General features: G+C 51.6%; 1 long non-coding RNA gene across 4 annotated transcripts in view; it reads left to right on the top strand.

The window, feature by feature from the left end:
- The window catches only part of LOC113615019 (uncharacterized), a 93,957-nt gene that overhangs the window by 22,246 nt on the left and 56,582 nt on the right, over window positions 1-15,129 (top strand). For all 4 annotated transcript variants that reach the window (XR_003430832.1, XR_003430831.1, XR_003430827.1 and 1 more), the window contains exon 2: window positions 11,768-11,859. This is a non-coding gene — a long non-coding RNA (uncharacterized LOC113615019). The remainder of the gene's footprint in view (window positions 1-11,767; window positions 11,860-15,129) is intronic.

The following is a 15,129-nucleotide window of genomic DNA, read 5'->3' as shown; positions in this document are numbered from 1 at the left end:
AGGGAAGCCCCGGGAGGGTAAGCTCTTTGAGGGGAGGTCCCTTGTCTTGCTTTGTTCACTGCTCAATCTTCAGTGCCTCAAACTGAGTCTGGCATATTGTATGACCTTGATAAAGGGAAGTAATGGATGAATGGAGTAAGAGTGTTGACTGTCCTCCCCGGCTCTCTGAGTGGTTGTAGTTTCAATTGGGGGCTGCATCTCAAAGTGCTTCCTGAGACTGAAAGTGCTGGAGATGCATGAGCTGAGCCTGCACATAGGGCTCCTTGTATCTAAATTACAACAGACACAATTCTAGACGCTGGTGCTAAGCAAAGCCAGGGGCCCCTGTGCAGCTTGTGCCTGGAGGTGGGGTCTTGTTCCAGGTGAGTGGGTGAAAGGTTCCCATGGTGAGGACCAGGGGTGCGGCCCACTCATGGAGAGAGGACGGCTGTATCTGGTCAGGGCTCCCTTTTCTCCTGGCCAGTTCTAGCTGTGGGCAAGACCTGGGCTGCAGTTTCTGTGAGGGATACTCCAGAACCAGCCCTGGGGATTCCTGCAGAAATGACCCCACGTGCATGACCTCAGGTGAAGTCTGTTAGGTACACAGCTCTGCCTTTTCCCTCCGGAACACTGGTCTCATCAGCCAATCCCACTGGATCCTTACATCTGACTTGGGTCGGGTCAGGGTGTCATTTCTAATAGAGAGCTTAACCTTGCTGGGGAGTGGGGGGAAGGACCAGGTCATTTGGTAGGGACAGTTGGCACTTGGAAGGGAGCTCAGTGCCGAGCCCTGAGCATAGGCAATCGTGTGGCTTGACTGACCTGTTCCAAGATGTCCTGAGACAGAACTTGTTTGGGGATTTTCATGCCCTTGTTGGAGGAACTGGCTCAGAGTTGGGAAAAGATTCCTGAGAGGGGGCCGTTCCCTCACATCCCTCAGGCTCTTGTGATTCTCAGAGTTTTAGGGCCAGCAACTTCCTTTTACAAACTCTGGGGATTGTGGCTCAACATAAAATTTTTGTCCTATTTCCAGGATAGGAGAGAGAGTTTGGATGATGTAACACTAGGATTTCTGGACTGGGCAGAAGGTTCATGGGAATGACATATGGAATATAGTACGTGAAATCAAGGTCATCCAAGGAAATCAGGGATGGGTGGTCCCTACTTTTTCAAACTGATTCTTTGCCACTACAGGGATTTAGGAATGGGAAAGACATATATGCCCATGGGAGAAACACTGGGAATTCTCAGGAAGACAGTCACACAAGCACAGACAACATATTTCAGCCTGGCTTCCCTGATTAACCAAAATGTACCAGATGCTGACTAATTAGGAAATTACTGAATCTTAGAGCACTTGGCTAGTGAAGCTTCAAAAAATTAAGTCCAAATATCTAGTACTTTGTCTAAACACACATGAGAATAATGATAACAACAACAGGACCTCCCTGGTGGTCCAGTGGTTAGGACTCCACGCTTCCACTGCAGGGGGCGAAGGTTCGATCCCTGGTTGGGGAACTAAGATCCTGCATGCTATGCTGAGCCACGCAGCCAAAAATCAACAACAACAACAACAACAAAAACCTCCAAACTGCTGAATGATTAATACATCTTTAGCCTGACCTGGGAAGAGAAAAGGTCTGGAGTCAGCAGGCCTTGATGAAGCCCTGAGCCGGCCCCAATCCAGCTTCAATAACTGGCCAGTTCTGCAGAGAACCCTGGGGCCTGGATCACACATGATTTTTAAAGCAAACGAAAACACTCGGGGCTTGAATTTAACATGAAGCCAGGCATCATTTCCTAAGGCTATTAGACGTCATCATCAGGATGGTCTTTAAACTGCATCTTCCTGGGACTGAACTGATAGTTCATTTCTCTGGAGCCTCCTTTTTGGAGTAAAAAGGAAAAACAAACAAAAGGAAAACAAAACAAAATTAAAAATAGAATCACCATGTGATCCAGCAATTCCACTTCTGGGTATATACCCAAAAGAATTGACAGCAGGAATTCAAACAGATACTTGTCACCCGTGTTCATAGCAGCATTTTTCACAATAACCAAAAGGTGGAAACAACCCTAATGTCCACCAACAGATGAAAAGATAAAATATGATGTGGACACACGCCATAGAATATTATTCAGCCTTAAAAAGGAAGGAAGTTCTGACATATGCTACAACATGAACATGAACCTTGAGGACCTTATGGTAAATGAAATAAACCACTCAAAAAGGACAAATACTGGATGCTTTCATTTGGACGAGGTACCAAGAGTGGTCAAATTCACAGAGACAGAAAGTAGAAGGGTGGCTGCCAGGGGCTGGGGGGAGGGAGAAAGGGGGTGGTACAGAGTTTGTACTTAGTGGTACAGAGTTTCTATCTGGGATAATGACAGAGTTCTAGAGATGGTTGGTAGTGATGGTTGCACAACAGTGTGATGTACTTAATGCCATTGCGCTGTACACTTAAAAGTGGTAAATCTTATGTATATTTTACCACGATAGAACAAAACAAAAAAACAGGAGCATGCCCACTTAGCCTGTGGTCTGTAGAGGTTCTTATCCATAAGGGCAGCGCTGAGCTGCTGAGTGCGTGTCCTGGAGGGGCGCCTGTGACCCAGGCTTGCCACCTGATGGCTCTAACTGGGCGCAGGCGACAGACACCCAAGGGGGGGGCGGGTCTCCAGAATGTGGACTTCCTTTCACCTTCTTGGGCAGAGCTGCTACCGCACTGATCGCCATCAGAGAGCCAGGGGAACAAAGCCAGGAGGGTAATTTAAAGGGGCTCTGAGCCCTGGAACACCATTGTACTGGGCTTCTCCCCCTTTTTTTGCCAGGCAGCACCAATCATGTAAATGCACCAACAAAGGAGGCCCTGATCCTGTCCCAGCTCTCCAGTTGGGCTCCCGAGAGTGGGAAAGAGGTAGGTCCTCAGATGAGCCAGGCAGAACTCACGTGTCCAACTGTGCAGCACAGGTCCCTGGAACTCACAGCAGCCATTATAATGATCTAGGGCAGAAGGTCTTATCACACAACAACTTTCTCACCCCTCAGGGGGGCGGGAGGTGGGACCCCCTCTCAGCCACAGGGACTCGTGTCTTCATTCCTTATTTTCCAAACAAGTCAGTCGAAAATTGAGGTTTCTGAGCAATTTTGCAGATTCATAACCACTCAAGATGTGAGCCCACATAGCCTCCCCAAGCCCAAAATTAAGACACTCCCCTCCCGCCTTCTCTTCAATAAGAACCTGTGGTAAATATATTGAGAAGCAAGAAAGAGAAAAGCAGAAACGTAAGTAACCTTTCCTTTCCAGCATAGCAACTCTCCTTGCAGCCACACCGCCCAGCAACCCCTGGATTAATCTTTCTTTCTTTCTTTCTTTTCTTTTTTTCCTTTTTCTGCTCAATGGATTGTGGTCAAGGCCATTGTAACGTGAGCAGTGCCTCGGAGGGGATTGGCCAAGGGGGCTGCGAGGGGCCCCTTTCACAGAGGGCTAATTGCGTTTCAGACCACCAGTATTCGGGAGCTACAGATGTCTTCCTTCATTTGCCTGGGAAGCACAATTGGACCCATCTGTTGCATTTATTCCGCCGGCTCCCCTGCCCGCCCCCGTCCGCCTCCACCCCGTCACCCCCATCCCCTCCCTTCCCTTGTCTGCGGGCCTAAATTGAAAACTCATCAAAATGTAATCCAAGAGCAGTTTGGCTGCCGAGCTGCTGAGAAGGGGCTCGGTGGGAATAAAGGCCCCCCGCCACTTTACACACGGGCCAGAGCCTGGGGAGCCGGGTCACAGGCAGCCTTAGGGAGGAAAGTGAGAAGTTAGCCGGCAGATGGGCTGCTCCACGCGGCCCTATAACCTGATGCCTCGGAAGAGAGGCCCTAGCAACGGGCTGGCCCAGGCCAGAGGATGCCGCTGCCCTGGAGGTGGTGACCCCACCTCGCAGGCCTCGCCCCTGGCCCAGGATCCTTCGATTTCAAACGAGGCTGGGGCCGGGGCTCATCACTTTCTGACCCCCATCTGCCCTCTCGAGCTCAAAGGGATTTCCAAGGCAGAGAGGGCAGGGATGGGTGGCCTTGCAAGGCCTGGGGAATGTGGCACAGGGAAGGCAGCCTGCCTGCCCACCCACCCTCCTGCACGGCCCAGGCCTTCCCTTCATCCATTCCTCCCTCCGCTCTGCACCTTGTGACGTGCCCAGGCCCTTTCCTGAGCTGACTTCTCTCTCTCCCAAGCAAGCAGTGGGCTCTGGAAGGTACGGATGTGTGGCTGCTGACCTCTTGGTGTTGCCCCAGACTTAGAGGCTGGCTGGGAAGTGGACAAGGGGGACCTGTGTTTGCGTTCCGTACAAACCCCAGCTCCAGTCTCTTTTGGGGTCCCTCTTCCAACACCTGCCCCAGCCTGGGCCCCGAATGGGGCCATCGCCTCCAGGAGCAGCTCCCTCCCAGCTGTGTGCGGATGACTTCCAGGGGAGGGGAGGCTGCCAGTGCGCAGGATGCTTCAGATCAGTAGCCTTGGAGGACCGCTGTGGTAAGGCCTCGCCGCTGGGCACATCTATGAAGCGGGCACTGGCCCCTCTTTGTTGCTGAAGGGCTGTGGGTGCGAGGTTTTCAAACTCTCTTTTTTAACCGAAACTCACAGTAAAATATATATACAGCTGACCCTTGAACAACGTGGGGCTTAGGGGTGCTGACCCTGGGCAGTCGAAAATCCACGTATAACTTTACAGTCAGCCCTCTGTATCCAAGGTTCTGAGGATTCAACCAACCTCGGATTGTCTAGTACTGTAGTAGGTGTTTATTTTAAAAAATCCACATAGAAGTGGACCCACACAGTTCAAACCTGTGTTGTACAAGGGTCAACTGTATGTGTATATATATATATATATTTTCATAGCAACCCAACACACAGAGATATATTACTAAAGCAAAAGTTTCACAAAATAATACTTCTTCCTCCTCTATGCAATGCCCTCCGGTATGTTCTATTCTGATGTTATATTCCATTTCATTCCATTGTTAAAAATGCCGATCATCTTGTCCACTACACTGCTTTCACAACCTACCAAAGCAGTAGTTCTCAAACATTCATGGGCATCAGCACCTATCCTTGGAATGTGTAAAAAGGCCGACCTCTGGGTCCATCTCTAAGAGTGGCACTGGAGTGGGCATTTTTGGCAAGCCAGCCTCCCCCTTTGAAGGGATTCTGTTACACCTTGAGAAACCCTGCTGCTTCCAGTGTGCTCGGTGGTCTCAAGCCCCTGGTCTGAGCTGGAAACAATAGGTTGACCTAGAGGTTGATCAGCTCAAGGTGGGGCCTCCCCTGCCACCTCCCCACCATGTCTTAATGAAATCCTCACCCAGTGAGAGTGTGGATGTCAGGTCTGGCTTGGCTGGCTTTTAATGGACGTGTTCATCTGTAGCTGCAGAGTGAGGGCCCTGCAGTTTTGGAGTCTTCCTTTGCTACCATTCTAAACTGATTAGCCTTACGGAGGGAGAGGGGGCACAAGCCATCAGCGGGGGAGCTAGCTGGGTCAGAATCGGGCCTTGGAGCTGCCTTTGCTGAGAGGGGGGTGGACCAGGACCAAAGCCTTCGGAACCTGCCTGGTCACCTCCGCCCTCCAGCTGCTGGGCAAGCACCTGCCCCCATGGGCCTCCAAGGCAATGACCTGGTTTCTGCTTCCCCCTCCCCCAGCCCATCTAGATGATAAGGAGGCACCTTTATCCTATGAGTCTTCTGCTCATGCACCATCTTCTATGAGATGAACAATCAGCTCCTTAGCTTGCTGCACAAAGTCCCCCATGAACTGGCACCATGAGCGTCTCCCAGCACCCCCTCTCCTGCCCACCCTTCATCCCTGCTGAGCCAGGCTGCTCTCCAACCTCAGTCCTGCTGTGCAACTCCCATACCTGCCTCCAGCCCTTTGATCTGATGTGCCTCTACCTGCAATGCCCTTGCTGACTCATGCCCATCCTTCAAGGCTCAGCACCGCTGACACCACCTCCCAGAAGCCTTCTGTTCTGTCAGGTGTCAGGAGCAGGGCTTCCTGCAGAATGACATGGGTTGGGGAGAGGAGGAATTGAAAGGATACGCTTGCCCAGGCAGCCAGGCCAGCTGAGCAGTCAGGCCTTAAGAAGGACAGTGTAGGCAGGTGTGGGGTCGGCCTGGTCCTTTTGTCCCCCACCCCTTTCCCGCTTAGCCTCTTTGGTCCTCCCTGGGGACAGCTGCCGCTCCTTGCTGGTGTGAATCTGGCTCAGTGGTTGTAGGCTCTGGAAGTAAGCAGTTTGGGCTCACAGCCTGCCCTGGCCACTCACCAGCTAAGTCGTTCTGAGTAAGTGACTTCATCTTCCTGGCCTCAGTTTCCTTGTTTGCAAAATGGTAACAGCCCTGCCCTACCTGCGCCTGAATTGGGGCTTGTGTGAACCGTATCTCCACAGGAGGCCAGTCCTCTCCAGAGAGACCAAGGCCCCATACACCCTCTGCCCTCCCAGCCTCTCCCTCCTTCCCTTCCTTCCTGGCCTTCCTGTGGGTCATAGCTTCTGACCCAGGTCCTCATCTCTGGGACTTGCTGTTTAGTGAAAGCTTCCAGTTCCTTCCCTGGAGAAGCCATGGCAGCAGCATCTGCCCTCTGGGGATCATTTGGTCCCACTCAATAAAATGAGGAATTGGAGACCCTGTGAGCAGGACCCACTTCTCAGTGTTGCTACCTGCCCAGCCCAGGAACTCAGGACAGCCTCAGTCCCCAACGCCAGCAGCTCTCATTGGTTGGGCTGTTACCGTGGGCCCTGCACTGTGCTAAATGCTTCACACAGGAGCTCATGTCACCCTCTCAATGACCTCAAAGGCAGGAGTAGGACCATTACTATTTAATGGAGCAGAAGCCTGAGGTTCTGAGGTGTGTGGCTTTTGCTGGCTGCATACCTACATTGTCCACAGCCAGAATGGTCTTTTAAAAACAAAAGCTGATCTTGGGCAACCCTGCCTTGCCTTCCCCCTACGCCAGTGGCTCTCCATGGCCCTGGTCCCTCCAACGTGTCCAATGTCATCTCTCACCTCACTCTCTCTCATATTTTCTGCACTAGAAACACACTGGCCTTCTTTTCAGCCCCTAGTATGGCACGCTTTCCCCTGAACCACAGGGCATTTGCACATACCGTTCCTGCTGAGTAGAACATCTTTTGCTCCACCCTTCCCAGATGGGCTCCCACACATCCTTCCTCCGAGTAGCCTGTCCCCTTGACCAGGTCAGAATTCCACCACCCACAACAGTGTCAGCACTTGTACCTCTCTTTTGTGGCCCTTGTACTAGTAAGACATTCACCAAAAAATCCATGCAGTCTGTTAAAAAGATCTCTCTCCCCACCAGACTCTAAGCTCCATGAGGGCAGGGCCTGTGCTGTTTTTCCTCACTGCTTTATTCCCAGGTCTTAGCACACTGCCTGGCACACAGTAGACACTCAATTAACCACCATAATGAATGAACAGATGCAGAAAGTGATGGATCTAGGGTTTGAACCCACAGATCTCAGATGCTAAACCTGGGCTTTCAGCCTGGCCACGCTGGGCTTCCTGGGAAGGCATGCCTTGGGAGCAGAAGGTTGGGGTTTCCAAGCATTCAGGGGTCATCACCAAGTTGGGGCTGAAGGCGGGTTGGGGGTGGGGGCAGCAGACATTGTCCCCGAACGAGTGGGATGAAAGCATCTGTGGGGGGAGGGGCCGGCTCGAGCTAATCCTGCCCTGAAAGGGTTAATGGAGGTCTGCAGAGGCCTTCCCACCATCCCCCTCTGACCATCACATGGTCCGTAGTGATGGCTGCATAGTCCTGTTATGTGCACATACTTCAGTTCATTTAAGTAAGGTACTAGGAGGGGCATTTACAGAGTGCCACTGTTGTGCTGTTACAGCAATACCACCATAAACGTCCTTATACAGTGGACTGATGAGTGCATTTTTATTTGCAAATGATAGAGACCTAATGCAAACTGGCTTCATTATAAAGGGGAATGTATTAGTTCACGTAGCTGAAAAGTCTAAGTACGGCTTCGACTTCAACAGCAGAATCCTGGTGTTCCTATGCAGCCATCTCTCTCTCTCTCTCTCTCTCTCTCTGTCTCTCTCTCCCTCCCTCTCCCTCCCCCCCACTCCCCTCTCTTCACTCTCTCCCCCACTCTCCTCTCTCACTCACTCACTCTCTCTCTCTCTCTCTCTCTTTCCTGTCTTTGCTCCTCTCTGTATGGTTTTGTTCTCAGACAGGCTCTCCCCAGATGAAGGCAAGACAGCCACCATCTATTCCAGGCTTATATCCTATGAGCTAAACCTTCCCAGGAAAAAGAGGTTGTTAATTTCTCATTAATTCCAGCAAAGGTCCTGGAATAGAGTCTAATTGGCCTGGCTTGAATCTCTTATATGTTCAACTTTGCACACATATGAGGATAGACCTGTAGCATATTTTCTTAAAAGTGAGATGGTAGGCCAAAGGGAATGCTTGTTTGTGGCATATCCAGTCTTCTCTGCCCACACTTGTGCATCGTGAAAGTTTTTGGCTTCATGGCAGGAGAGGAGGTAAGGGAAGCTTCTGACCAGGTTGTGGTAGGGACAATACAGACATCTACCTAGTGATGGTTGTCATGGTCCTCGTGGTACCCAAGTGGCTTCAAAAAGAAGCAGACTCCTGGCCTGGCAACCAGTCTCTGCTGAGTGTCTTACCCAGTACCAACTGACTTTGCCAACATCATAGCACGTCACTCCTCTGCTTTCTGACCACACCAGATCCCTCACTGTGCCCAAGCATGATACCTATGGGTATCCTTAGAAAATAGAGCACAAAACTCAAGTGCTGACATTTCCTGAGTTCAATCCCGGGAAAGCAGGACTAAGGGGAAAAGGGAGTGAGAGAGGGAAGGAGGGAGAACAAATGTAGGGAAGAGTGTTGTGAGCTGGCCATGGCACGTTCCCAGCACAGCTGGCTTCTTGGTCTTGCCAGACATCTTCAGAGAGGCTGTATGAGGCTACTGGGTCTTCAAACAGTCCTGAGGAGGAAAGGAGAAGAAAAATTTGTCCGCTGGCTTCTGTCTCATTCGTGGGAGTTCAGAGCATCAATTCCTGTGTCCTTCTGAGCTGTGCTACCTGGCCCTCCAGCAGTCACCAAGGAAGCCACATCCCAAGACAGCAGTAGTGATGTCTGCATTTGGGGTGGACATGCTGGGTGAGCTGGCGAGCAGGCACACAGCAGCAGCTCTCCCTGTGTGCCCACCTGTAGCCTGCAACCTCACAGGCCTGGGGGAATGCCCTGGTTAGTGTGCCTGGGTGGGAAGTCCCCGGGTAAGGGGTGAGGTCTGGCCATGCTGTGAGTGACAGGAGGCACCAGAAACAGCCATCAGGACAAGGGAAGCCAGAAAGCAAGGCAAGTGGGCAGATCTGAGCTGGTGTGTAAACTGAGGCTAGAAGCAGTTCCTCTGTACTATTGCACTGAGCAGTTACCTTCCCTAGGCAAGGCTTTCATTGCACATCTGCCTGTCTAATCGTCATATATTCATTTGCTCATCCACTCATTATTGCATGCCTACCATGCTGTGGAGTGTGGGGATACAGCGTTACCTTAGATACAACCCCTGGCCTCAGGCAGCTCAGTGTCTAGTGGTGGCAGGGAGACCCATGAAAAGTGACTGTATCACAATGTGATGGGTACAGTGATAGAAATAGGCCTGTGATATCAAGTGAGCACCATAAAAAGACACTATGTGGAGGGACACAAAACCCAAAGCAAGAGTTGCTTAAACAAGGTAAAAGTTTATTTTTCTCTCTAGGTTTTCCATCCATGACTAATGTGGCAGCTCTGCTCCATTAAACCCTCAGGAACCAGGTTCCTTTCATTCCTAGCCTGTGGCTTTCATATCTTTATCTAAGAGGGTAGTACTGTTCCAGGTAGCAGGATGCAAGAAGAGATGAAGAGGCAAAGGGCACACTCCAGTGCTCTCTTAAAAAAGGTTCCTGGAGGCTGGCATGTGTCACTTTTGCCTACATTCCATTGGCCAGAACTTAGTCACTTGACACATCTAGCTGCAATGGAGGCTGGGAAATGTAGTTTTTCTCTCGACTATTTACCGAGCTAAAAGTTCTGTTACTGTGGGAGAAGAAAAGACACCTGGCAGTCTCTACCACAGACATATGACACAAGGAGGTGGTGGTGGGGATTGGAGAGGTTTCTTGGAGAGGGTGGCACCTGAGGTGTCTTAAAAGATGAACTGGGGCTGGCCGTTCTCAGAGGAGGGGGAAGGACCTTCCAGACAGAGGGGACTGAAATGCAGAGCACAGTGTTGAAATACAGCAGCATACTTACGCTTGTGTGCACAGGTGTGTGTGTGTGTACCTGGAGGGCAAAGTCAGGAGCTGGTGCTAGAAAGATAGAAAGTCTCAAGTCGTGTGCCTGTGCACCTCAGAAAAACGGCATTTTGGCTTTATCGCCAAGTGCAGTGTGGAGTCTGAACTGCACTGGAATGTAGTTCAGTTTCTAAGCTGAAATGCTGAGGAAGTCAAATCTATAAGGGAAGATGAGAGGGAGAGGAAGAGGGAGGAGGGGAGGAGGCCTTTGAGGCTCCTGGGACGGTGAGTGGTGGGCGGAAGAGGACCGGGCTGGAGTCGGGAGGGGGAGACTGGGTTCACTTGGTTGAATATGAGGAAGTTAGCCAGGGGTGTAGAGAGCAGTGGGGGTGGAAGAGCGTCCAGGGAAGGGAGGGTACAGGAGCTGGCCAGAGAGAAGGCCGGAGACTGAGTTTGGGTTGTGTGTGTGTTTGTGGCAGTGTGTGAGTATGTGGGCATGAGTGTGTGTGAATGTATGAGTGAGGTTCAGCGGTGGAGCAGTCACAGACAACGACCCCCTCTAGAGTGTGGCGCTGAGGGGCACAACTCACGTGGCAAGAGGTGAAGGTCCCTTGGAATCACTTAGGCAGGCCTGGAGCTGGGACCAGCAATTGGGCGTGAAGGCTGGCGGTCCTCCCAGGCATTGAGATCTTCCGAGGCAAGGTGGTTGGAGCATCACACGAATCCAGAACTAGCCGCTCTGTTATTACGGTGACTGTTACCATCCTTGTCATCGTTGTCGGGTAGCTGGGGTGAGGGATGTGTGCGTGCCATCTGGCAGCTTAGAGAGCTATTGCTTCACGTGTTTGCTCCTAGATATGGAAACACGTCCCTGGGCAGATCAAGGACGGGAGCCAGGCCTGCTCCAGGCCACAGTCATGCACTGTGGGTCAAGGTGCCAGTGCCTGTGATCCAGTGGGGTGTGGGTCGCTAGGAGACCGGGCAGGCCTCTGCCTGGCGGAAAGCTCCCTGCATGGTGGACTGGGCGCTGGGGCCTGCTCTGCCGGTGCCCCAGGGATAATAAGGACTTCAGAAAGGACAGCCCTGACTCAGGGCTGAAAGAGGCTTTAGTTTCTTGTTTGGCGGCTTAAAAAAAGGCAAATAGAAGCTTTTCTCCTATGGGGATCAGTGTGAATCCCAGAAAATCCCATTATTTTCCTTTGAGATCAGTGGCCTGCTCTTGAGGGCTTTCTCTTCCCCAAGGCAACAGCCCTTTCCTTGCTCTGTGTGAGTATCCTGCCCCTGTGTGGCCCCAGAATGGGCTGAGGTAAGGCGGGGGAGAGAAGGGGGCACAGGTGAGCCCCAGCTTACAGCTGTTTCCTCCTGCTGGCTACCCATCTCTTATTCCAATCTGATCCCTCCCCACCCCTAAGAGCAAGGGAGGGGGTGGGCCAACAAAGCCACTAGAAAAATGATTTTATGTTCTTCTCTTCCAGGAAGCCATTTATGACCCCAGATGCCTGAGATGTCCTGCTTCTCTAGACTGCTGCTTCATATGGGGTCTGCACCAGGGTTGTCTAAAATTATAGTGAGTATGACGCATTGCATTATGGAAGGATGATCATGATGGTGATAGATGACAAGTATGAGCCTTTACCGTGGTGCCTGGTACCAGGCTAAGCTCCTTTAATGTGTCCAACAACTCAGTGAAGAAGGTGTTATTACTATCCCCACTTTACAGATGAGGAGACTGAGGCATGGAGAGGCCAAGTGTATTAGTCAACACAGGCTGCCATACAAAATATCATTGACTGAGAGGCTTATGCAACAGAAGTTTATTTTCTCACAATTCTGGAAGCTGGAGGTCTGAGATTAAGGTGTTGGCATGGTCGGGTCCTAGCAAGAGCTCTTCTCCTGGCTTGCAGACAGCTGCCTTCTGGCTGGGTCATCACGTGGCAGAGAGACAGACAGAGAGAGACAGAGATATTATTCTCTCCTCCTCTGATAAGGCCACCAAACCCATCGGAGTAGAACCCCACCCTTATGACCTCACTTAACCTTAATTACCTCCTAAAAGCCCTATCTCCAGATACAGTCAAGTTGGAGGTTAGAGCTCTAACATATGAATCTTGGGACATTTGAATCTTGGGGGTGGGGCTGACACAATTCAGTTCTTAGCACCAAGTCACTCATCCATGGGCATGCATGGTAAGTGATAGAGCACTGCCACGTCCAGAGGAAAGTAAGGAATCTACTCTGCACTCTTAAATTTTCTGAGAAGTTGCCCCTATCGGGCATTCCATTCAGATAAAAAAAAAAAAAAACCAGTTTAACTTTTCCAAAAAGAAAATCTATCAAGCCCGCCTGAGCGCTTATCCAAATTGGTCACCAAGAGCCAGCCACACATCCAATAACTAGCCAGGGGCCTCCTTTCCAAAGTCTTCATCCAAACCTGCCCATCCTGGGTTCGTGTCTCTGGCTGTGTGCTGAGCCAGGGACCAGGGCAATACCCACCACAGTGGAGACCACTCCTGAGGGCTTGCTTGCCGCGTGCCGACCCCGTGCCAGATGCTTTCGCAAGCACCTAGCCTCTACAAGAATCCTGACCATTTGACAGGCGAGGAAGTAGAGTCCAGAGCAGGGTTAGGTATCCTACCTTGTGAGTGCAGCGCCAAGACTGGAACCGGGGGTCTGTTTGACTCCCGGGCTCACTCTGCGATCCACCAGGTCCCAGGCATAGTTTGGCAACATACCCTATGCAGCCTGGACATTTTTCCCTGCTGGCTGCTTCTCAGTGCTGCTCCCAGAAAGGGCCAATTTCTTTGAAGTGACTTCTAAATAGGTGAGGTGTTGGTGATCGCCCTTTCCCGTCCTGTCTAATTCAGGCGAATACTGACGGGGGTACGAGACGCACAAGCCCTGCTTTCTGGAGCGCCATTTGACTCTTAAGACACTCACATACAAAAGCACGTGGACACACAGTAGCTGCAAGGAGGTCTTTTGGAGATGTGCTCTAATGAATAGAGAAGAAGGATCTTTCATTAGCATAACAAGAGTTCGCAATGAAATAGGTGCTCCAGAGAGCACTTGAAAGTTGTTTGTTCTTTCAAGTAGGCTAAAAGTCCCCAGCTCTGCGGAGCCCTCTTCAGCCTGGACCTCTCCTGGAGGAGTCTGGTATAGGCCTTTGGGATTTTTAAACCCAGCTTCTTTCCCCCGAGTCCTGGGAGCATTTTGCACATCCCAGGAGTGGGCTTTGGTCTGGGGAATGTGGACAGAGCGGTCCTCATGGGAGACTGGGCCTGGGCCAGCTCTTCCCTCCTGCAGCAATTATCCTACTGGGGATGGCTGCCTTTCTCCCTCCGGGGTTCCCTTCACTGGGGCAAGGCTGATCAGCTTAAAGGGGCTCTGTCCCTACTGGGCCTCTTGGCCTCTCTGTCCCCCCAGGTGGCCTCCGTGGAGACTGATGCCAGATTTGTACTCACTTAGCCTGGGAGAAGGAGTTGAGGCCAAGAGGGGACTGATGGCCAGAGATCAAAGGTTAAGAGGGGTTAAGCCTTCACCCTAGAAGGTCACCCATCAGCCCTGAGACAAGTATCTCACCAGTATTTTCCTGAAACCTAGAGCAGAGGTAGGCCTGCAGGGAATGACCATTCATTTACTAAGGAAGCACCATCTTCCTGGTGTGGATGGTCCATGGCCCAGCTTCTCATTATTAACTCTCTGGCTCTGATTTTGGACAAGTCACTGCCTCTTTGGCCCTCCCTTTCCCCATCTTTCCAATAAGGAGCTTGGACTTGATTGACAGTCAACGGCAGATGGTTCATTGTCTTGAAACATTCGAGTCCTGAAATGTAATTTCTGCTCTTAGGCAGTGAGAGGAAGTTAGGCGAGGCAAGGTGGATAAGAGGGGAGATGGTTGGCCCTGACCAGCATTCTTGCAGGGGCTATAACATGTTTTCCCGGGGATCTCAATGATCAAGGTAGACCCTGCTAGACTCTGATGGAGAAATGAAGGGAGATGAGCCCCAAGCGGAGTCTCAGCCTCTCCCACCTGCCCATCTGGATGGCTCTGATTCAGAGGGGCTGGAGTCCATCGGGTCCCACTAGTGAGGTGAGATCAAAGCATTAGGGGGCTGGTTTGTCCTGAGAACACGGAGAAGTCCCTCCAGTGGGGGTGTGGGGGATATTCTTGCCTCTGACCAGTTAGGCACAGCACCAAGGTGTACCTATCAGGAAGGTTGTATCCTTGCCACCTGTGCAGGCCCAGAGGTGGTGTGGGGGACTGTAGAAAGCACCGAGTAGGCCACACTTGTGATGAGCGCCCTGGGGGCAAGACACGGAGGAGAAGGAAATGAAGGGAAGATAAAGAACTCCATGGGTCCCTCCCCTCAAGGGCCTTTCTGTCCCCATTCCAAGGAGTGCTCACACCTCCTCTCCAGGGTGCTTGGGTCCAGGCCTCAGGCTCCTCCAGGCCTGCCCTCTCCCATCTTGGTGGGTAGGAGGGAAGCAGCTGGCCTGAGGTAGGGCACCAGCTTTGGACAGAGGGATGACCAGGGGCCTGGTGGGCTTCACAGCACGGCTCTGGAGGCAGGAGGATTGGGGACCAATCCCAGGCTCATCACTGGTTGTGAAACTTGGGCAGGTCACTCAGCTTTTCTGGGCTGCTCTGTGTGCTCTCCATGTCTACACTGGGGTAATAATGAAGTGTCAATGAGGTAAGCATGGGAAAGCACTTAGGCAGTGTCTGCAACATGATGAGTCCTCCATAGAGCATTATAAAAATACCAAGGAGGGCTTCCCTGGTGGCGCAGTGGTTGAGAGTCCGCCTGCTGATGCAGGGGACACAGGTTCGTGGCCC

This window comes from Aethalodelphis obliquidens, unplaced genomic scaffold (genome assembly GCF_003676395.1).
Source record: "Aethalodelphis obliquidens isolate GAN/ISIS:26980383/991018 unplaced genomic scaffold, ASM367639v1 scaffold4, whole genome shotgun sequence".
NCBI lineage: Eukaryota > Metazoa > Chordata > Mammalia > Artiodactyla > Delphinidae > Aethalodelphis > Aethalodelphis obliquidens.
Note: the sequence above shows the minus strand (reverse complement) of the source record. Positions and strands in the feature narration are given on the sequence as shown.